Source organism: Acipenser ruthenus, chromosome 35 (assembly GCF_902713425.1).
Source record: "Acipenser ruthenus chromosome 35, fAciRut3.2 maternal haplotype, whole genome shotgun sequence".
Lineage (NCBI taxonomy): Eukaryota > Metazoa > Chordata > Actinopteri > Acipenseriformes > Acipenseridae > Acipenser > Acipenser ruthenus.
Window position 1 is genome coordinate 275,024 of NC_081223.1, and position 24,607 is coordinate 299,630.

General features: G+C 43.4%; 8 non-coding genes across 8 annotated transcripts; 7 read left to right on the forward strand and 1 right to left on the reverse strand.

Annotated features, from left to right (window-relative positions):
- Positions 1-13,361: 13,361 nt before the first annotated feature.
- On the forward strand, positions 13,362-13,433 carry trnae-uuc (transfer RNA glutamic acid (anticodon UUC)). Its single transcript has one exon. It is a non-coding gene; the product is annotated as a tRNA-Glu (tRNA).
- Positions 13,434-16,426: 2,993 nt separating this feature from the next.
- Positions 16,427-16,498, forward strand: trnae-uuc (transfer RNA glutamic acid (anticodon UUC)). The gene has a single exon. It is a non-coding gene; the product is annotated as a tRNA-Glu (tRNA).
- Positions 16,499-18,271: 1,773 nt separating this feature from the next.
- On the forward strand, positions 18,272-18,344 carry trnaf-gaa (transfer RNA phenylalanine (anticodon GAA)). Its single transcript has one exon. It is a non-coding gene; the product is annotated as a tRNA-Phe (tRNA).
- A 135-nt stretch (positions 18,345-18,479) lies between these two features.
- On the reverse strand, positions 18,480-18,553 carry trnan-guu (transfer RNA asparagine (anticodon GUU)). The gene has a single exon. It is a non-coding gene; the product is annotated as a tRNA-Asn (tRNA).
- Positions 18,554-20,621: 2,068 nt separating this feature from the next.
- Positions 20,622-20,693, forward strand: trnae-uuc (transfer RNA glutamic acid (anticodon UUC)). Its single transcript has one exon. It is a non-coding gene; the product is annotated as a tRNA-Glu (tRNA).
- Positions 20,694-21,153: 460 nt separating this feature from the next.
- On the forward strand, positions 21,154-21,225 carry trnaw-cca (transfer RNA tryptophan (anticodon CCA)). The gene has a single exon. It is a non-coding gene; the product is annotated as a tRNA-Trp (tRNA).
- A 1,260-nt stretch (positions 21,226-22,485) lies between these two features.
- trnaf-gaa (transfer RNA phenylalanine (anticodon GAA)) lies at positions 22,486-22,558 on the forward strand. Its single transcript has one exon. It is a non-coding gene; the product is annotated as a tRNA-Phe (tRNA).
- A 234-nt stretch (positions 22,559-22,792) lies between these two features.
- Positions 22,793-22,905, forward strand: trnal-caa (transfer RNA leucine (anticodon CAA)). The gene is made up of 2 exons: positions 22,793-22,830; positions 22,858-22,905. It is a non-coding gene; the product is annotated as a tRNA-Leu (tRNA).
- Positions 22,906-24,607: the final 1,702 nt, after the last annotated feature.

Consider the following 24,607-nt stretch of genomic DNA (forward strand, 5'->3'; position numbering starts at 1 on the left):
CTCCATTTCACACTGCTGTGAATGACACACTCCTATAGAGACAGTACCGCTCCATTTCACACTGCTGTGAATAACACACTCCTTATAAGAGACAGTACTGCTCCATTTCACACTGCTGTGAATAACACGCTCCTTATAAGAGACAGTACCGCTCCATTTCACACTGCTGTGAATAACACACTCCTTATAAGAGACAGTACAGCTCCATTTCACACTGCTGTGAATAACACACTCCTTATAAGACAGTACTGCTCCATTTCACACTGCTGTGAATAACACGCTCCTTATAAGACAGTACTGCTCCATTTCACACTGCTGTGAATAACACACTCCTTATAAGAGACAGTACTGCTCCATTTCACACTGCTGTGAATAACACACTCCTTATAAGAGACAGTACGGCTCCATTTCACACTGCTGTGAATAACACACTCCTATAGAGACAGTACTGCTCCATTTCACACTGCTGTGAATAACACGCTCCTTATAAGAGACAGTACTGCTCCATTTCACACTGCTGTGAATAACACACTCCTTATAAGAGACAGTACTGCTCCATTTCACACTGCTGTGAATAACACACTCCTATAGAGACAGTACTGCTCCATTTCACACTGCTGTGAATAACACACTCCTTATAAGAGACAGTACTGCTCCATTTCACACTGCTGTGAATAACACACTCCTATAGAGACAGTACTGCTCCATTTCACACTGCTGTGAATAACACACTCCTTATAAGAGACAGTACCGCTCCATTTCACACTGCTGTGAATAACACGCTCCTATAGAGACAGTACTGCTCCATTTCACACTGCTGTGAATAACACACTCCTTATAAGAGACAGTACCGCTCCATTTCACACTGCTGTGAATAACACACTCCTTATAAGAGACAGTACCGCTCCATTTCACACTGCTGTGAATAACACACTCCTATAGAGACAGTACTGCTCCATTTCACACTGCTGTGAATAACACGCTCCTATAGAGACAGTACTGCTCCATTTCACACTGCTGTGAATAACACACTCCTTATAAGAGACAGTACTGCTCCATTTCACACTGCTGTGAATAACACACTCCTTATAAGACAGTACTGCTCCATTTCACACTGCTGTGAATAACACACTCCTTATAAGAGACAGTACCGCTGCATTTCACACTGCTGTGAATAACACACTCCTATAGAGACAGTACCGCTCCATTTCACACTGCTGTGAATAACACACTCATTATAAGAGACAGTACCGCTCCATTTCACACTGCTGTGAATAACACACTCCTATAGAGACAGTACTGCTCCATTTCACACTGCTGTGAATAACACACTCCTTATAAGAGACAGTACCGCTCCATTTCACACTGCTGTGAATAACACACTCCTATAGAGACAGTACTGCTCCATTTCACACTGCTGTGAATAACACACTCCTATAGAGACAGTACCGCTCCATTTCACACTGCTGTGAATAACACACTCCTTATATGAGACAGTACTGCTCCATTTCACACTGCTGTGAATAACACACTCCTATAGAGACAGTACCGCTCCATTTCACACTGCTGTGAATAACACACTCCTTATAAGAGACAGTACTGCTCCATTTCACACTGCTGTGAATAACACACTCATTATAAGAGACAGTACCGCTCCATTTCACACTGCTGTGAATAACACACTCCTATAGAGACAGTACTGCTCTATTTCACACTGCTGTGAATAACACACTCCTATAAGAGACAGTACTGCTCCATTTCACACTGCTGTGAATAACACACTCCTTATAAGAAACAGTACTGCTCCATTTCACACTGCTGTGAATAACACGCTCCTATAGAGACAGTACTGCTCCATTTCACACTGCTGTGAATAACACGCTCCTATAGAGACAGTACTGCTCCATTTCACACTGCTGTGAATAACACACTCCTTATAAGAGACAGTACTGCTCCATTTCACACTGCTGTGAATAACACGCTCCTTATAAGAGACAGTACCGCTCCATTTCACACTGCTGTGAATAACACACTCCTTATAAGAGACAGTACTGCTCCATTTCACACTGCTGTGAATAACACGCTCCTATAGAGACAGTACCGCTCCATTTCACACTGCTGTGAATAACACACTCCTTATAAGAGACAGTACCGCTCCATTTCACACTGCTGTGAATAACACACTCCTTATAAGAGACAGTACCGCTCCATTTCACACTGCTGTGAATAACACACTCCTATAGAGACAGTACGGCTCCATTTCACACTGCTGTGAATAACACACTCCTATAGAGACAGTACTGCTCCATTTCACACTGCTGTGAATAACACACTCCTTATAAGAGACAGTACCGCTCCATTTCACACTGCTGTGAATAACACGCTCCTTATAAGAGACAGTACCACTCCATTTCACACTGCTGTGAATAACACACTCCTTATAAGAGACAGTACTGCTCCATTTCACACTGCTGTGAATAACACACTCCTTATAAGAGACAGTACTGCTCCATTTCACACTGCTGTGAATAACACACTACTATAGAGACAGTACTGCTCCATTTCACACTGCTGTGAATAACACGCTCCTATAGAGACAGTACTGCTCCATTTCACACTGCTGTGAATAACACACTCCTATAGAGACAGTACTGCTCCATTTCACACTGCTGTGAATAACACACTCCTATAGAGACAGTACTGCTCCATTTCACACTGCTGTGAATAACACACTCCTATAGAGACAGTACCGCTCCATTTCACACTGCTGTGAATAACACGCTCCTATAGAGACAGTACTGCTCCATTTCACACTGCTGTGAATAACACACTCCTATAGAGACAGTACTGCTCCATTTCACACTGCTGTGAATAACACACTCCTATAGAGACAGTACCGCTCCATTTCACACTGCTGTGAAGAACACACTCCTATAGAGACAGTACCGCTCCATTTCACACTGCTGTGAATAACACGCTCCTATAAAGACAGTACTGCTCCATTTCACACTGCTGTGAATAACACGCTCCTTATAAGAGACAGTACCGCTCCATTTCACACTGCTGTGAATAACACACACCTTATAAGAGACAGTACTGCTCCATTTCACACTGCTGTGAATAACACACTCCTTATAAGAAACAGTACCGCTCCATTTCACACTGCTGTGAATAACACACTCCTATAGAGACAGTACCGCTCCATTTCACACTGCTGTGAATAACACGCTCCTTATAAGAGACAGTACCGCTCCATTTCACACTGCTGTGAATAACACACTCCTATAGAGACAGTACCGCTCCATTTCACACTGCTGTGAATAACACACTCCTTATAAGAGACAGTACCGCTCCATTTCACACTGCTGTGAATAACACACTCCTTATAAGAGACAGTACCGCTCCATTTCACACTGCTGTGAATAACACGCTCCTATAGAGACAGTACTGCTCCATTTCACACTGCTGTGAATAACACACTCCTATAAAGACAGTACTGCTCCATTTCACACTGCTGTGAATAACACGCTCCTTATAAGAGACAGTACCGCTCCATTTCACACTGCTGTGAATAACACACACCTTATAAGAGACAGTACCGCTCCATTTCACACTGCTGTGAATAACACAATCCTATAGAGACAGTACTGCTCCATTTCACACTGCTGTGAATAACACACTCCTTATAAGAGACAGTACCGCTCCATTTCACACTGCTGTGAATAACACACTCCTTATAAGAAACAGTACTGCTCCATTTCACACTGCTGTGAATAACACACTCCTTATAAGAGACAGTACCGCTCCATTTCACACTGCTGTGAATAACACACTCCTATAGAGACAGTACCGCTCCATTTCACACTGCTGTGAATAACACGCTCCTTATAAGAGACAGTACTGCTCCATTTCACACTGCTGTGAATAACACACTCCTTATAAGAGACAGTACTGCTCCATTTCACACTGCTGTGAATAACTCACTCCTTATAAGAGACAGTACTGCTCCATTTCACACTACTGTGAATAACACACTCCTTATAAGAGACAGTACCGCTCCATTTCACACTGCTGTGAATAACACACTCCTATAGAGACAGTACCGCTCCATTTCACACTGCTGTGAATAACACGCTCCTTATAAGAGACAGTACCGCTCCATTTCACACTGCTGTGAATAACACACTCCTTATAAGAGACAGTACCGCTCCATTTCACAGTGCTGTGAATAACACACTCCTTATAAGAAACAGTACTGCTCCATTTCACACTGCTGTGAATAACACACTCCTTATAAGAGACAGTACCGCTCCATTTCACATTGCTGTGAATAACACACTCCTTATAAGAGACAGTACTGCTCCATTTCACACTGCTGTGAATAACACACTCCTTATAAGAGACAGTACTGCTCCATTTCACACTGCTGTGAATAACACACTCCTATAGAGACAGTACCGCTCCATTTCACACTGCTGTGAATAACACGCTCCTATAGAGACAGTACTGCTCCATTTCACACTGCTGTGAATAACACGCTCCTATAGAGACAGTACTGCTCCATTTCACACTGCTGTGAATAACACACTCCTATAGAGACAGTACTGCTCCATTTCACACTGCTGTGAATAACACACTCCTATAGAGACAGTACTGCTCCATTTCACACTGCTGTGAATAACACACTCCTATAGAGACAGTACTGCTCCATTTCACACTGCTGTGAATGACACACTCCTTATAAGAGACAGTACTGCTCCATTTCACACTGCTGTGAATAACAGGCTCCTATAGAGACAGTACTGCTCCATTTCACACTGCTGTGAATAACACGCTCCTATAGAGACAGTACCGCTCCATTTCACACTGCTGTGAATAACACACTCCTATAGAGACAGTACTGCTCCATTTCACACTGCTGTGAATAACACACTCCTTATAAGAGACAGTACTGCTCCATTTCACACTGCTGTGAATAACACACTCCTTATAAGAGACAGTACTGCTCCATTTCACACTGCTGTGAATGACACACTCCTTATAAGAGACAGTACTGCTCCATTTCACACTGCTGTGAATAACAGGCTCCTATAGAGACAGTACTGCTCCATTTCACACTGCTGTGAATAACACGCTCCTATAGAGACAGTACCGCTCCATTTCACACTGCTGTGAATAACACACTCCTATAGAGACAGTACTGCTCCATTTCACACTGCTGTGAATAACACACTCCTTATAAGAGACAGTACTGCTCCATTTCACACTGCTGTGAATAACACACTCCTTATAAGAGACAGTACCGCTCCATTTCACACTGCTGTGAATAACACACTCCTTATAAGAGACAGTACCGCTCCATTTCACACTGCTGTGAATAACACACTCCTTATAAGAGACAGTACTGCTCCATTTCACACTGCTGTGAATAACACGCTCCTATAGAGACAGTACCGCTCCATTTCACACTGCTGTGAATAACACACTCCTTATAAGAGACAGTACTGCTCCATTTCACACTGCTGTGAATAACACACTCCTATAGAGACAGTACCGCTCCATTTCACACTGCTGTGAATAACACACTCCTTATAAGAGACAGTACTGCTCCATTTCACACTGCTGTGAATAACACACTCCTTATAAGAGACAGTACTGCTCCATTTCACACTGCTGTGAATAACACACTCCTATAGAGACAGTACTGCTCCATTTCACACTGCTGTGAATAACACACTCCTTATAAGAGACAGTACTGCTCCATTTCACACTGCTGTGAATAACACGCTCCTTATAAGACAGTACTGCTCCATTTCACACTGCTGTGAATAACACGCTCCTATAGAGACAGTACTGCTCCATTTCACACTGCTGTGAATAACACGCTCCTTATAAGACAGTACTGCTCCATTTCACACTGCTGTGAATAACACACTCCTATAGAGACAGTACTGCTCCATTTCACACTGCTGTGAATAACACGCTCCTTATAAGAGACCGCACTGCTCCATTTCATATATATATATATATATATATATATATATATATATATATATATGAAATGGAGCAGTGCGGTATATATATATATATATATATATATATATATATATATATTGTGATTGTCAGAAGCCTTTTGGCCACTTTCAGGCAATTTGTTTGGTTCTTGTTTTTGCTGAAATTTGCATATATTGATTACCCATAATTCCATAGCTACTGTGTTCAATCAAAAATAATCTAAACTTCATTGATATAGCACCTTTTAACTGATGTAGCTCTTCTCGGATGAGGTGGCTGTGCATTCCACAATCTGGGAGCACAAGGACTAAAAGATCAAGTGCTCTCTCTGTCTTATTGTTTTTCTTTTGTGTTGTTCAATAAAGGGATTTTAAAATTCAATTCTCTCTCTCTCTCTCTCTCACTGAGAGCGGTGTGTTTGAATAGTGCAGGTCTGTTTTTAGATTCTTGGTTTTACTATTTTTACACGGTTAATTTAAAAGGAATTTTATAAGTTTCTTCAAAAAAACTTTATTTATTTATAGCCTTTCTATTTTGTATAGTTATTTATTTATTTATCTATCTATTGGCCTTGCCATTTGGGAGGCTAAGTTAGTTTGTGTAGCCCGAGATGGGCTCACACTCTGGCGGTATAGAGGGACTGACACGGAGACATGGGTTCAGGTGTGTGCCCGACAATGAAGTTTCCGTGGAGGACGTTCTGTTATCGGTCGGTAAGACAATTGGTTTTAACAACATTAAATCTGCTTCACGTATGAATAAGGCCATTGTTGTGTTTTTAAGTCAAGAAACTCTCGTAAATAAGATTGTGGAGGAAGGATTTTCTGTCAATGGTGCTTTTATTTCTGATTTACCTCTTTCAACTCCTCTAAGGAAAGTGGTTTTATCAAATGTCCCCCCTTTTATTCCAAATGTAGAGATTGAAAGAGAATTGGCAAGTTACAGTAAAATCATGTCCCCTATTAGAATGATTCCGCTCGGCTGTAAGAACCCCGAGGTGAAACATGTGATGTCTTTTCATAGACAAGTGTTTGTATTGACGCATAACCCGGGGCAGGATCTTAGCCTGGAGGTTTATTATAGAGGGGAAAGAGTGTGTTATTTTTGCAACCTCGGACACAATGAAATGTTTTCATTGTGGCGAGGAAGGGCATATGAAGCAAGCCTGCCCTAAGCTCAGATCAGCGGCTGCGGCGGAGGGCAGCGCTGAAAGGCAGGGGGCTGGTCAGGCTGAGGGTGTTCGCTCAACTCGCTGTTCCTGGGGAACCGAGCCATGGCTCGCTGGTTGGTGGTGATGCGGGGTCTCAGCCCAGCGCTGCCGCTGTCGGAGAGTCGGGGCCGGGGGAGAGCGGCGGCGACGGCGGTGATCAGGCCGTGGCTGCGGAGCTCCCCCGCACAGGGAAGGAGGCTAGTGGCAGCGCTGGACTAGCATCCAGTGACGCCATAGCCCTGCCCTCAGCAGAGTCCTCACGGCCAGAGGAAGATGAGTCGGGAGCCAGAGATGAGGATTCGGCCGAGGAATGGGAGGCGTTCGCGGGAGAAGACGAGGATGAGGAGGGAGAGCTCTCTGACACCTCGATGCTCTCTGACACCCAGGTCAGTCAGCCCCCCCAAAAAAACTGTATTCGCTTGAACAGTTTATTAATTTTATGGATTGCACAAAGGGTAAAAGGGGAGTTGAAATTCCACTTCCCTTTCAAGTCGAAGACGACCACCAACATTAAGTATGGGATATTCCCTGCCCTTGAGGTAGGTAATACTGAGCTCTCTATATCAGAGCTGCCGAAGGCCCCTTCCTGTGATGACGCACTCGGTCCCGCCTACCGAGGGTATAAAACCGTCACTCACTTGAAGATCTCCCTCTTTTTCCTTCTCAAGATGGTAAGGTAAGACCTCTGTGTCTAGAACTGAGCGTGTTGATAGAAAGAGCCCTCGAGTCCATTTGGGTCAGTTGTAGTTCCTAGCATTCGTGCTGAAAGCTGGCTTGCCGCTTTCCTGGAATCAACGACTCTTGAAAAAGGCCGAGTCTTTCATCTTTCTGTCTTTCAACGGCCCCCTTGGTGGGCCGCTCTCTTTTTACTGTCTGTCGTATGTGAGTGGCTGTCTGTGCAGCCACCCGCGAGTGAGTTGTCTTTTCTTAAAGAGAGTTACACAAGTATCCTCCTTGGGGCTAGGCCTGCCGTATCCCCGCTGTCGAGTGACCCAGCCGCGCTCCCTTCCTCAGGGCTAGGTACTGCCGTATCCCCATCCGAGTGGAGTCGGTAAGGAGAGGTTGAACCTGACCGCTGCGGTGTGTCGGTTCATGTGCGTTCGGTGTGCTCTCTCTCTCTCTCTCTCTCTCTCTCTCTCTCTCTCTCTCTCTCTCTCTCTCTCTCTCTCTCTCTCTCTCTCTCTCTCTCTCTCTCTCTTTCCTTCCTTCTTATAAACTGTAATCTTTGCTTGACAAAAACTTCACCCACCGCGGCTTCGGCCTCTATCCCCCCCTGGTACACGCTTCGCGCTGACCAGGTGTGTGTGTTGACCACGCGGTCTGGGTACGCACTTTGCGTAGCGTCCTCTCCGGTGCTGCGGTATCGCGGCGCACGCATAGCCTGATTTCTTTTGACACAGGCTGCGTATTATCCGACGCCAGTGTAGGAGCATAACGCACACAGTACTTGGTTCCCAGTACGCAGTGTACGTAGAACGATATTCACAGCGCATATAACTCGCCTGTGCTTGTTGCTCCTTCCAAAAAGTTACGCACAGAGCGCAGGGTACGCAGTTTACGCTCCAGCTGCGCGAGGCGTCTAGAACGTTCGACGTTGCGCTTGATCTAAAGTACAGTTACGCACAGTGCACACGATACGCAGTTCACGCAGTGTACTGTACCCATTGCGCAAGGCGTTTGGAACGCTCGAGGCAAGCAGTGCGGTGCACGTTGCTCTCGTTGCGTAAGTACTGCTCTACTAGCGCATAGCCTGTGGTGCTGCACGGTAATACCAGTACGCACTGAGCTCAGCTCAAGCGCTGCAAGCAGTGTACATATTACACGGTGCAGGCGTAGTTGGTAGTACACGGTGCACTTGTGCCCACGGTACCCGGCGCTGGGTAAGCGGTGTTAATAGCCTTACTTGTAGCCCTAGCGAAATTACACTGTGTTAGTACCTGTGGGTCAAACGCAGTGAAAGCAGTGCTTAGTGCTATGCACAAGCCAGACATCCTGTCTCAGGACTCTGCCTAGCATCTCGGATACAGTACACAGTGCGCTTGGGACGCACGGGTTATTGCGTAAGCACTGCTCAACCTGGCACATAGCTCACGGTGCTGCACAGTATCTGTTGAAACAGGATACTCGGTGCGCATGGGGCTCAGCATACCTTGCTGTAACGCTAGTGAGTGGACACACTACGTTAACACTTACCAGTGTTCAACGTAGTGCAAGCAGTGCCTCAGTGCTAATGCACAGAGTCAGCACTATATCGAGGTCCTTCCCTGTACGGCCTGCGACACATCATACCCACAGGACGTATGGTGCTCGGTAGGCAGGTGCTTAGTACGTCAGGGCGCATAGCGCCTCGGGTGCTCGATGCGCGAGGTGCCTCGTTGCCTTCTGCCTGTAGAAGGTGCAAGGTGCTTCACTCCGCGGTAAGCTACGAGCTGCACCCGTTGTGTGACTGCACGTAGTCCAGGCTAGACACCCCTGTCCAGTTACAACGCTGTGTTTACTCTTTTTCTGCTTAACAGCCTACATCGCTTTGCGATTGCAGTCTGCCGAAAGCCTTACAGCGATCGCTGTTTTCTGCTTTCCTCTGCTGTTAAGTTGCCCTGAATAAGGTCGTCTACTAAGGAATAAAACAATAATAATGTTACAGTTTAAAAGAAAAGAGACACGTGTTCCCCCACCGGGCCCCGGCTCTGCCGTGCCCCGCTGTGGAATTGACTCTGCTGGACTGCCTCAGCCCACCCTCTCGGTGCGCTTAAAATATTCAGTTCGCCCAAGTTGCCGTGGTGTCTGCTTTATTACCCTCACAGCTTGCTGTTGTGGGCGTGTATGTGTGTTTTTATTTCACTGCCTTGCGTTTTTAAAAATAATAAAAACGATACAAGCGCGATTCCTCCATCGGGATCCAGCTATGCTGAGACTCGCTGTCGAGATGCTTACGCCGGCTTGTTTCAGCCCGCCTACGCGGGCTGGTAAAAACAAAACAAAATCAGTTACCCGCGTTGCCGTGGTAACTATTATTTTTACCCGCACAGCTTGCATGGAAGGTGTGTATTTTTGGTTCTTGACTGCCTTGCAGTTTAAAAAAAAATACAGCGTTATTTCCACCGGGACCCAGCACTGCTGGCCCTGCTCTTCAGCGGCTTCTGCAGGCTTGCTTCAGCCCGCATACTCGGTGGGCTGGAGAAACAAAATAAAATCAGTTAACCGTGCGTTGCCGTGGTGACTGATATTTTTACCCACACAGCTTCTGTGGTGTGTGTGCGCATTTGTTTCTTACTGCCCGGCAGTTAGAAATAGTAAGCTGATTATTCCACGGGAACCCAGCTCTGCTGTGTCCCACGGTTGAGTTGAATCCACCGGCTTGTTTCAGCCCGCCTACTCGGCGCGCTTGGTCACCCGCCTGGCATGGTGAATGTGTTTCTCCCATAGCTGAATGGCTGGTTATAAGCCTGTATGTTCCTGTTATTGCCTTTGCAGTTAAGAAATAACAGGTTGCAGCTCCTTGAGCCTGTGCTCCACCCTGGCACACGCTATGCGCTGCCACGTTATTATCATTATCCGCGTTGTGTGACTGCATGCGGTCCAGAACCAGGTTATCGCCGCTCTGCACCGTGGTGCAGCACCGTGCGCTCCCCTGTACTGCTCTCCTGGTTGCCTACCGCAGCCACTCGAGTCTGGGTATCCACCCCGGTGTATGCTTTGCCCTACCCCAGGTTGTGTTGACTTCACGCGGTTAAGGCTGGGCACCCCCAGTCGGCGCCCTCGGTGTTTAGATGCTCCATGCCTCAGTGCTTAGCTCCACAGCATGTGAATAACACCTGCACTCGGTGCCCCGATGCTTCGGTGCACCAGTACTGTATTCTACCTCACTCAGTGTCCTCGGTGCGTCTGCACCCTTGGTGCCTGAGTGCTTCAGTACACGGCTGAGCTGTACGCGGCACTGGTCCTGGCCAGACAGCAGGCTCAAGCCCTTGCTGTGGCCCTGGAGCTGACCCCGCCTGCACCGGTGGCTGCCCCGGATGTTACGCGCTGACATCTGCCGTACTCGGCAGGCTGACCGGCCGGGCGAATGGTTTATCACACTGGACTGAAAGAACGTGGATTCCACGTTGCTATTCGTCTAGTGCACAGGAAGTATCTCCGCTTCACCTTACAGGGGAGTGTCCTGAGTTTTCTGTGCTGTGGTTCAACCTCTCCTTAGCCCCCACACATTTCAAAGTGCATGGATGCCATCCTAGCTCCCTTGAAGCTGCAAATGATCAGGGTGATGAATTAGCTGAACGACTGGTTGATCTGCCCAGTCGCAGGAAGGAGCAGTGGCCCACACAGTGCAAGCCTACCTGTCGGACGACAGAGTGGCTGCCATTTGCAACTGTCTCGCCCTGTTCAGCAAGGGTTCACAGTATAATTGGTGTTGTGTTAAAAACTATTGGGTCTGATGGCCTCGGCTTCATCACCAACCCATCTAGGGTTACTCCACAAGCGCCCGATCCAAGTGTGGCTCAGTGCCTTAGGCTGCACCCCAAGCGTTACAGACACCATCAGCTGACCGTGTCTCGCCTAGGCTGGGAAGCCCTACGCTGGTGGAAGCAAGCCTCTCTTCTAAGCGAAGGATCAAGCATAGGAGTGATACACAACTATCAATTGGTGATGACAGACGCACCCAACTCTGTTGGGGGGCTGGTCTGGGCAGGTGGAGGAGTTCGCAGACCCTGGTCGGATCGCTGGATATAATGCGTGGGAACTGAGAGCAGCCCTCGAGTGGTCCAAAGCGTTTTTTGTACGCTTTCCCGCCTATACCGTTGCTCCTGGCTTTTCTAAGAAAAGTTGGGTTAGAGAAGCGTCAGTTCTCCAGGTGGCCAAGAGAATGTGGTTTTCGACCCTGTGCCAGCTGTTGCATAGCCAGCCCTGGGAGATTCCACTTCGTTGGATCTCCTCAGTCAGGCAGAAGGCTCTCTTTGGCACCCGGAGCCACGCAGGTTCCAGATACGGGTCTGGCCCCTGTAAGGGACTGCTGGCTAGAACTAGGGCTATCGGACCCAGTTGTGGATACCATGCAGAGCGCTAGGGCAGACTCCACTAAGTTTATTGTATACCTATAAGTGGAAATATTTTCAAACTTGGTGTCTGGCTACAAACCTTGACCCCATCACTTGCCCTAGGCCAGTCATTTTGCAGTTTCTGCAGGAACTGCTTGGTCCTGGACGGTCACCTTCCACCTTTGCAGGTGTATTCAGAGGCTATCTCTGCTTGCCATGCCCCTGTAGATTATATGTCTCCGGGTGCGCATTTTTGGCTACCCATTTCCTTAAAGGTGCACGGTGATCACGCCCTCCTAGGAGGACTGTTCTCCCCGAATGGAGCCTTAATATTGTGCTAGAGGCTCTCACGAAGGCCCGTTTGAGCCCTTAAACTCCATTGAGCTGAAGTATCTGTCTATGAAGACAGCCTTCCTCTTAGTTATCACCTCCGTAAAGCGGATCATTGAGCTGCAGGGGCTGTCTCTTCACAGCTCCTGCATGCACGTGTGGGAGGATGGAAGCGGAGTGTCGCTGCGCACCAACCCCGCTTTCCTCCCCAAGGTGATTACAGCTTTCCACATTTACCAGTCTGTGGATCTGGAGTCTTTTCATCCACCTCCGTTGCTTCAACGGAGCATGAGTGATTGAATTTCTCTGCCCAGTGCGGGCATTGAGATGTTAAGTGCTAGGACAAGAGTGCTGTGTCAATCTGACCAGCTGTTCTCTATCACTGAACACTGCCCCTAGGACAGCCCCTCTAGCAGCGTCTGTCACACTGGATTGCAGACACGGTGTCGACTGAATATGATGGTGTTGGGTTATACCCCCACCTGGTAAAGTAGCTGCGCATTCGACTGTCTGAGATTGTGCTGCGGCTAGCTGGGCTACGCCGCATACTTTCACCAGATTCTACCACATTAATGTATGCCTTCCGAGAAGCACAAAGGGAGATTTTTTATATTTAATAGCAATTGAAGAGTTTGTGTTAATTGAGAATAAATATAAATGGCTTGAAGTTTGCTTTAATTTGTAACGTGTTTGTAATGAATTAGTGGTTTTTACCATCATTGTACTGTATACTAGCTACTGTTGCATGTCCAGGAGATTGTTCCTCAGCTTCCCATATGGACTAGCGGTTAGGATTCTTGGTTTTCACCCAGGCGGCCCGGGTTCGACTCCCGGTATGGGAACGTTCTTGTTATTGTCATTTTGTTACAGAACTGTGGTCATGTGTAATGTGTCTTCAATATGATAATAAAGCTACAGTTACTCGAAATATATATATTATATATATACAGAATGATGCAAATGTATTTGACTCTATTCACAGTCCCATCGCAGTTTGTCTTTAAATTATATTAATCCCTGGTCAAGACAAAGTCTCTCTGGGGTGGGACGATCATTAGAATGCGGATGTAAGGTCTCCGGTCCCATCATAGAAGCAAGATAGTTTATTCACAAATAAATACCTACACATTTATTTATGTTTCTTTTGTTGTTAAATTAACACATTATCGCATGCGTTCATGTCACGCTGTGCACTCTAACATTGCATCACAAGCAAACAGTACGCCAGGTCTTCGTGGCGCAACGGTAGCGTGTCTGACTCCAGATCAGAAAGTTGCGTGTTCAAATCACGTCGAGGTCAAAACCGTCTTTATATCTATTCCACTCTATATCATTATTTAGCGTGTTTGAATTTGAAATCCGGACATTTATACAATTTAGCCCACACAACATATTGATCATATAGCGACAAACAAATTACTTCCTGGGGGGGCAGTTCAGTTTCAATCAAGTTCCAGTCTCTCTGCCATTATCTTGCGCTGCTGTGTTTGGTCCGGTAAAAAGGGCGTGACCAGAGCGGTATGGGCAATCCCGTTAGGTAGCTTGCATGTCAATCTCTCCTTCTTTTCTATTTATATACCCAGCACTGCTTCCGCCCTTCGTCTGTGTTTGTTTCTATTCTTTTCATCATTCAGCTTTTGTATTTTTCTGCAGGAGCTCCATCGTTAGTCTTTTCTGCTCCATCCAGTCTCCAGCGCAGCTACAGCGCCGTTCAAAGCGCAGCGTCATTCTCAGCTTGCTCTGCGTTTTCATCAGAAAGACTGTTCCGACGTCACCGCTGCACTGCAACTCTTTCACACCGGCGCCTCACAGACCATGGTTACCACGGCAACGCCACATCGAGTGACTACTGAGAGTGGTACGTTTCCATGACGACCAGGCAGCTTTAACAGGCAATGCGAGCCTGTGCCTCACTACTGCAATCTTCTGGCTCCTGCTGCTGCGCTTTTGCAACATGAGAGCTTCAACTCGCCGAATTGTGACATCTAAATACTGCAGGCTCCTCTTCTAGACCTACATTAACTTACTTATATCATCACAAACTGTTCTAAAGCAAATGTTTTATACATAGACAAGGATTTTAATCACATTAACCAAATATATGCTACCCTGCTTCACTGAAGTTAATAGTTTCAATTCCAGTCACAACCTCTAGATGGCAGCATAACACCACAAGCTCTACATAATTTAAGATGATTTAAATCAACAGCTGATACCAAACTCTTGTCAGCACTCAATACCATTTTAATTTCCATTTTAAATCCGACTAGAATAGTGTTCCTAACACAGATTGCATTTTTGTTGTAAGCAGACTACTTGTTAACCTCACTGAAAATATTTTGTGTCCAAACATGTTATTTAACTTGATTGTTTTAATATTCCAAATAACATATTACTTTGAAAAACATCTCCGTCTACCACTGGATCGTGGTCTCAGGCTGGGGTGCGGACCATTGAGAACAGTATAAACGATCTATTACTAGATGCAGCTTACAGGAGAAATGCCCTCGTTTAACATGCTAGGATGATCGACTTCGGCATTCTCCAACTGCTGTTTACATTTTCTAACACGTTATGAGGAAGAAAAATATTTTGGTGTGCAAACATGTGTTATTTAGTTTGATTGTTTTAATATTCCACATAACATATTACTTTGAAAAACATAATATATTTTTTAATACAGTCCTATTTGAGTATTTAAAATATGGTTATATTCAAATGCCAGCAACGGTGTGCTAATTTAACGAAGCGCCTAACGCCGCTCGGAACGTTCGCATTTTTAAATCCTAACGGTCTCTGCTCAGCTGAGTGGAATGTTCACGAGCCGGTTGCCTAGCAGCGTCTCCCCCTCCTTCTCTGCCCCGCCCTCTCGCCCTCTCTCGTTGCTCCAGCTAGGAGTTCAAATTTATCTTTGTTATATTAGCGCAATTCTTTACTAACTTTTACAAATTAGCTTATTAGGGGCTTCGTGTTTTTAAGATGGTTCAGGTGCAGTCCGGGCAGACTGACTGGAGCATCATTACAGTATACCGCACTGCGCTCAGCTTTGTGTGGCGGCTGATACACAAAATAATGAACGACTATTAAATAAATCACATGTATTGCTTTTTAATGCTAAATATGTATCTGGTATTCTAAGTATTATCTACAATTAATAATTCAGCTCTATTCATATTCAGAATGTAATACAGTATTAAAACTATCAAACTGACTGGAAACATGGAACACATTAATTGCGATCGATTCGATACCAATAGGATTACATAAGAGCTGTTGTGTATAGACAATGTCATAAACGCCGAAATGAACACGGACGGTCTTTATTAAGGGCTGACTCGTTTAGATGTTCGAGACACCTACCAGCCCTATTGCTGCCTTCCACCATGCACGCTACAATATGTATATAGGTGTAACAGATTTTATTCTTCAAATTGTAAATATTTATTACAATTCAAATACGTGTTACTATTGCAATAGATTTTTTGTTTAAAAAAGTTTTTGGCTTAACTTTGAAATATGCAATAAATAAAAGTAAGTTGTTTAATTTGTGTCTTTTTGTATTGTAAAAATAAGAAAGCATTTTACGTGTTTAGATCTTAAACACCTGTAGATTTGTAAACGTGTTCAGGTGTTTAAAAAGTGTTAGAGCGAATAAACATGTTCACGTGTTTATTACTTAAACACCTTAACGCGTTTATATTCTAAACATGTTTATAAAGTAAACGCCTTGACGCGTTTAAAAAGTGTTACAGATAAGTGTTTATGAATGTTCCAAACTTACACATGGTTTTAGAGTGTAGCTACTGTTGCATGTAAATGAATTTGATAATCACCTTCCCATATGGTCTAGCGGTTAGGATTCCTGGTTTTCACCCAGGCAGCCCGGGTTCGACTCCCGGTATGGGAACGTCTTTGTTTTTGTCATTTTGTTACAGAACTGTGGTCATGTGTAATGTGTTTTCATTATGATAATAAAGCTACAGTTATAAAATAAAAAAGTATTTAAAAAAACCTACAGTTACTTGAGGTATATATATATATATATATATATATATATATATATATATATATATATATATATATATATAATTTACAGAATGGTACAAATGTATTTGACTCTATTCACATTCCCATCGCAGTTTGTTTTTAGATTATATTAGTCCCTGGTCAAGACAAAGTCTCTCAGGGGTTGGCCTATCATTGGATTGCTGATGTAAGGTCTCTGGTCCCATCGTATAAGCAAGATAGTTTATTCACAAATAAATACATACACTTTTATTTATGTTTCTGTTGGTAAATTAACAATTATCGCATGCGTTCATGTCACGCTGTGCACTCTAACATTGCATCACAAGCAAACAGTACACCAGGACTTCGTGGCGCAACAGTAGCGCGTCTGACTCCAGATCAGAAGGTTGCGTGTTCAAATCACGGCGAGGTCAAAACCGTCTTTATATCTATTCCACTCTACATCATTTTTTAGCGTGTTTGAATTTGATATCCGGACATTTATTTATACAATTTAGCCCACACAACATATTGATTATATAGCGACAAACAAATTACTTCCTGGGGGGGCAGTTCAGTTTCAATCAAGTTCCAGTCTCTCTGCCATTATCTTGCGCTGCTGTGTTTGGTCAGGTAAAAAGGGCGTGACCAGAGCGGTATGGGCAATCCCGTTAGGTAGCTTGCATGTCAATCTCTCCTTCTTTTCTATTTATATACCCAGCACTGCTTCTGCCCTTCGTCTGTGTTTGTTTCTATTCTTTTCATCATTCAGCTTTTGTATTTTTCTGCAGGAGTTCCAACGTTAGTCTTTTCTGCTCCATCCAGTCTCCAGCGCAGCTACAGCGCCGTTCAAAGCGCAGCGTCATTCTCAGCTTGCTCTGCGTTTTCATCAGAAAGACTGTTCCGACGTCACCGCTGCACTGCAACTCTTTCACACCGGCGCCTCACAGACCATGGTTACCACGGCAACGCCTCATCTCGTGAACAGTGGGAACAATAGTATTGTGGTTTACTACATAATATCCCACCCATCGTTGGTGTTCAAACAAAGCAGAGTGTTACATTGGGAAAGGGCCGTACCTGTCAGTAAGTATTTTAAATTCATTTGGGAAGGTTTAAGATTGTGAAGAAGTTTAAATATGCTGCGTATTTGCGCATTGGGAACTTTGCATAATGACGTTTTTATTAATGCCACTTTCTTACGGACAGTAGTCAGGGTGATGATACAAGACCAGAGCCAATAAACCTGTTATTTGCTTGTCCTTTCACTACCATATTCTATCGTGCTTGCTCAGAATACGCGTGAATCCTGAAAACATCTTGTTAATATTTAAACAAAGCCAGCAGTCACTTTATTGATCACCCTGTGGATTGGAATACAGATGATTGTGTTAAAGATGTTAATAGACTTTCAATGTACACGTTTTAGAGCTAAGCGTTTGTTGAGGCAGTTCAAGCGCTGCACTTTCAGGCAGCCAGTTCCAGTGTTTGCCTTTTGGACTTACTCTGGAAGGAATACAAAAAAAAAAAAAAACATTTGTTGAGAACCGCATTTGGGAGAAAACTTAACAGTCGGATTCTATTATGGTGTTGCCGAGCTGTTGAACGTTTCTCATTACAGGTTTACTGGATTGCCAAAAAGAATGCTATCTCGAAACCTCAGTCTTGTCAAGCCGAAATAGCTCAGTTGGGAGAGCGTTGGACTGAAGATCTAAAGGTCCCTGGTTCGATCCCGGGTTTCGGCAAACAGCAAGGCGATATTTGTTTTGTATTATTTTGAACTAAAAAAAGAGAGCACATTTATCCTTCAGCATAATTGGATGAAATAACAGCGTATCAGAGTGCCATTATCTAATGTGATTAAGAAATGCAAAAAGCATCGTCCCTGGGTGGGCTTGAACCACCAACCTTTCGGTTAACAGCCGAACGCGCTAACCGATTGCGCCACAGAGACCAACCTATTAAGCCGCCAAAGCATACGGCAGTGATTAGCAAGGCGAGATGCTGCAGAACGTGATCGAGGGAGCAGAACTCAGCAGAACCTGAGATCACATCTAAGATGAAAGCAAGACGGGGCAGGAAAGTCTATGTAATCAATTATGGCAGCACAGCATGTGTCTTTTTTGTTAGATAACACCCTGGGAGACAACAGAGCAGTGTGTGTAAATAGCTACAATGGAAACCATATACTTACGACTTAATTTTGATACAGAACTGTGGTCATGTGTAATCTGTTTTCATTATGATAATAAAGCTACAGTTCAGTGGATTATATTTGAATCTTTGGTTCTGTCATTCACTATTTTCTCAAATAAGATGGCAAATTAATAGCTCAGTTGGTTACAGTGAAAGAAACGAGCACCAGTCAGCCCGGCTAGCTCAGTCGGTAGAGGATGAGACTCTTAATCTCAGGGTCGTGGGTTCGTGCCCCACGTTGGGCGTCCTTTTTAAATACAAATTGAAGATGTTTCTTCGAGACAACGCAGCAATGTCTTATTCTGTTCACATTGTATACAGTATTGCAACAAAATTACTTATTGAATAGAGGCGTGGGTTCAAATCCCACTTCTAACAGTTCAATTTTACTTATTTTTAAAAAGAATACATTTCTTTATTTTACTATTAAAGGTTGTTTTAAGAAAATCAACAGCTGATACCAAACTCTTGTCAGCACTCAATACCATTTTAATTTCCATATTAAATCCGACTAAAATAGTGTTCCTAACGCAAATTGCATTTTTGTTGTAAACAGACTACTTGTTAACTTCACTGAAAAATATTTTGTGTCCAAACATGTTATTTAACTTGATTGTTTTAATATTCCAAATAACATATTACTTTGAAAAACATAATATATTTTTTTAATACAGTCCTATTTCAGTATTTAAAATATGGTTACATTCAAATGCCAGCAACGGTGTGTTAATTTACCGAAGCGCCTAACGCCGCTCGGAACGTTCGCATTTTTAAATCCTAACGGTCTCTGCTCAGCTGAGTGGAATGTTCACGAGCCGGTTGCCTAGCAGCGTCTCCCCCTCCTTCTCTGCCCCGCCCTCTCGCCCTCTCTCGTTGCTCCAGCTAGGAGTTCAAATTTAGCTTCGTTATATTAGCGCAATTCTTTACTAACTTTTACAAATTAGCTTATTAGGGGCTTCGTGTTTTTAAGATGGTTCAGGTGCAGTCCGGACAGACTGACTGGAGCATCATTACAGTATACCGCACTGCGCTCGGCTTTGTGTGGCGGCTGATACACACAATAATGAACGACTATTAAATAAATCACATCTATTGCTTTTTAATGCTAAATATGTATCTGGTATTCTAAGTATTATCTACAATTAATAATTCAGCTCTATTCATATTCAGAATGTAATACAGTATTAAAACTATCAAACTGACTGGAAACATGGAACACATTAATTGCGATCGATTCAATACCAATAGGATTACATAAGAGCTGTTGTGTATAGACAATGTCATAAACGCCGAAATGAACACGGACAGTCTTTATTAAGGGCTGACTTGTTTAGATGTTCGAGACACCTACCAGCCCTACTGCTGCCTTCCACCATGCACGCTACAATATGTATATAGGTGTAACAGATTTTATTCTTCAAATTGTAAATATTTATTACAATTCAAATACTTGTTACTATTGCAATAGATTTTTTCTTTAAAAAAGTTTTTGGCTTAACTTTGAAATATGCAATGAATAAAAGTAAGTTGTTTAATTTGTGTCTTTTTGTATTGTAAAAATAAGAAAGCATTTTACGTGTTTAGATCTTAAACACCTGTAGATTTGTAAACGTGTTCAGGTGTTTAAAAAGTGTTAGAGCGAATAAACATGTTCACGTGTTTATTACTTAAACACCTTAACGCGTTTATATTCTAAACATGTTTATAAAGTAAACGCCTTGACGCGTTTAAAAAGTGTTACAGATAAGTGTTTATGAATGTTCCAAACTTACACATGGTTTTAAAGTGTAGCTACTGTTGCATGTAAATGAGATTGCTAATCACCTTCCCATATGGTCTAGCGGTTAGGATTCCTGGTTTTCACCCAGGCGGCCCGGGTTCGACTCCCGGTATGGGAACGTCTTTGTTTTTGTCATTTTGTTACAGAACTGTGGTCATGTGTAATGTGTTTTCATTATGACAATAAAGCTACAGTTATAAAATAAAAAAGTATTTAAAAAAAACTACAGTTACTTGAGGTATATATATATATATATATATATATATATATATATATATATATATATATATATATAATTTACAGAATGGTACAAATGTATTTGACTCTATTCACATTCCCATCGCAGTTTGTTTTTAGATTATATTAGTCCCTGGTCAAGACAAAGTCTCTCAGGGGTTGGCCTATCATTAGATTGCCGATGTAAGGTCTCTGGTCCCATCGTATAAGCAAGATAGTTTATTCACAAATAAATACATACACTTTTATTTATGTTTCTGTTGGTAAATTAACACATTATCGCATGCGTTCATGTCACGCTGTGCACTCTAACATTGCATCACAAGCAAACAGTACGCCAGGACTTCGTGGCGCAACGGTAGCGCGTCTGACTCCAGATCAGAAGGTTGCGTGTTCAAATCACGTCGAGGTCAAAACCGTCTTTATATCTATTCCACTCTATATCATTTTTAGCGTGTTTGAATTTGAAATCCGGACATTTATTTATACAATTTAGCCCACACAACATATTGATTATATAGCGACAAACAAATTACTTCCTGGGGGGCAGTTCAGTTTCAATCAAGTTCCAGTCTCTCTGCCATTATCTTGCGCTGCTGTGTTTGGTCAGGTAAAAAGGGCGTGACCAGAGCGGTATGGGCAATCCCGTTAGGTAGCTTGCATGTCAATCTCTCCTTCTTTTCTATTTATATACCCAGCACTGCTTCCGCCCTTCGTCTGTGTTTGTTTCTATTCTTTTCATCATTCAGCTTTTGTATTTTTCTGCAGGAGCTCCAACGTTAGTCTTTTCTGCTCCATCCAGTCTCCAGCGCAGCTACAGCGCCGTTCAAAGCGCAGCGTCATTCTCAGCTTGCTCTGCGTTTTCATCAGAAAGACTGTTCCGACGTCACCGCTGCACTGCAACTCTTTCACACCGGCGCCTCACAGACCATGGTTACCACGGCAACGCCTCATCGAGTGAACAGTGGGAACAATAGTATTGTGGTTTACTACATAATATCCCACCCATCGTTGGTGTTCAAACAAAGCAGAGTGTTACATTGGGAAAGGGCCGTACCTGTCAGTAAGTATTTTAAATTCATTTGGGAAGGTTTAAGATTGTGAAGAAGTTTAAATATGCTGCGTATTTGCGCATTGGGAACTTTGCATAATGACGTTTTTATTAATGCCACTTTCTTACGGACAGTAGTCAGGGTGATGATACAAGACCAGAGCCAATAAACCTGTTATTTGCTTGTCCTTTCACTACCATATTCTATCGTGCTTGCTCAGAATACGCGTGAATCCTGAAAACATCTTGTTAATATATAAACAAAGCCAGCAGTCACTTTATTGATCACCCTGTGGATTGGAATACAGATGATTGTGTTAAAGATGTTAATAGACTTTCAATGTACACGTTTTAGAGCTCAGCGTTTGTTGAGGCAGTTCAAGCGCTGCACTTTCAGGCAGCCAGTTCCAGTGTTTGCCTTTTGGACTTACTCTGGAAGGAATACAAAAAGAAAAAAAAACATTTGTTGAGAACCGCATTTGGGAGAAAACTTAACAGTTTTGAAACACATTTGTAAAGACATCGGATTCTATTATGGTGTAGCCGAGCTGTTGAACGTTTCTCATTACAGGTTTACTGGATTGCCAAAAAGAATGCTATCTCGAAACATCAGTCTTGTCAAGCTGAAATAGCTCAGTTGGGAGAGCGTTAGACTGAAGATCTAAAGGTCCCTGGTTCGATCCCGGGTTTCGGCAAACAACAAGACGATATTTGTTTTGTATTATTTTGAAATAAAAAAAACAGAGCACATTTATTCTTCAGCGTAACTGGATGAAATAACAGCGTATCAGAGTGCCATTTTCTAATGTGATTAAGAAATGCAAAAACCATCGTCTCTGGGTGGGCTTGAACCACCAACCTTTGTGCCGATTGCGCCACAGAGACCAACCTATTAAGCCGCCAAAGCATACGGCAGTGAAACGTAGCTTGTCAGGATGGCCGAGTGGTCTAAGGCGCCAGACTCAAGGACTTTGTCTTTCCAAAGAATTTTGTGTTCTGGTCTCTGAATGGAGGCGTGGGTTCAAATCCCACTTCTCTGGCAGTTCAATTTTACGTATTTTTAAAAATAATACATTTCTTTATTTTACTATAAAAGATTGTTTTAAGGAAATCAACAGCTGATACCAAACTCTTGTCAGCACTCAATACCATTTTAATTTCCATTTTAAATCGGACTAAAATAGCATTCCTAACACAGATTGTATTTTTGTTGTAAACAGACTACTTGTTAAAGTCACTGAAAAATTTTTTGTGTCCAAACATGTGTTATTTAACTTGATAGGTACTACAAAAAACATAACGGTGACGGTACAATGGCAGAGTAAAGTTCAGCAGCACCGAGCACCTCAGGGATTTCTGTAAAATCCTTTTTACACAAAAAGAGCAGAGCAGGTACAAAATATATTCAAAGAAAGTCATGTTTAGGGAATAATATGGTATATGTTTTGTTCTAATAGTCACTATTTTTTTCAGTTTATGTTAAACCATATGTCCACTTAAGTGGACGTCATGCACTATTAAGATTCATAATGCACATTAGGCCTATGTTGTTCTATAGGCCTATGCTAAATACTTTTTGTCCTATAAGAGCTATATATTGCAGTGTGGTCCATAAATAGGATCATTTGAATCATTTTATCTTCTCTCAACTGTTTTTTAATTGAGAATGAATTTTCTGAATAATTATTATTCTCAGCAGCTGTGTGGTAGTAGTCAAAGTTTTATTAGTAGTATTGTTATTTTCTTAGCCAGACATCAAGAGCATCGAGCTCCAGGGTAGTAGAGGAGATTCCATCACAATCAAGTGATAGTGATGATGGGGAATGGCAGCCAGACACGCAGGGAGAGGAAGCAGGGAGCCCACGTAGCAGCAGTGAAATCTATAAAAACATAAACTTTTTATGTTTTTATAGGCCCTGAAGACTAATAAAAACCATTTGAAAAAAATCTTGTTTAAGGTTACCATAATTCATGCATGAGAGGGCTAGGGTTGTCTATTGTATCAAGGGCCAATTGATGATATTACAAAACATCGAGTTTACTATCCGCGCATTTCTACAGCTCTCTCTCTCTCTTTTTCTCTTGTGGTCACAGAGTGTAGTGCAGTCTGTGCTGCTGGGCTGTGGAATTACTCTCTCCCTCTTGTGGTCACAGAGTGTAGTGCAGCCTGTGCTGCTGGGCTGTGGAATTGCAACAGAAATCCCTTCCCATGCTGGTGGAATGACATGCTGTAACCTCTATGCTGACACACACTGATGTGAGTCTGCAGGAATAACTGGGGTGTGGGACAGACAGCTTACAGCAACTCTCAGAGAGGAGAGCAAGGGGAGAATCATTGTGTTTAAAATGCTGGCCTGCTAAAGGGACATTTTAACATTCTTTAATATTCACTGGCAGGGGTGGAAGTTGCAGATGTTGAGATATCAGAGTCAGTGTTTCCCAGCATGCATCACAGTGAGCAGCTCCTTCCTCCAGACACAGACCACACTGTAGTGTTTAGATGACTGGGTGTGAGGAGCCTTGTGTTAACAATGGGAGAACTGGGCTGACTGGGGAGGTAACTGCTGCCTATTTCAATTGTCTTCTTACTGTGTTATAACATTAGGGACAGCAGTGGTGCTCTGGCTCCCTCTTGTGGTCAGTGTGAATGATGGCAGTGTGTGAGCTTGGCAGGGCACTGATGTCTGTTTCCAGGCTATACAAACACAGAGAGGGATTCAATCAAACACTAAGTTCACAGTTTA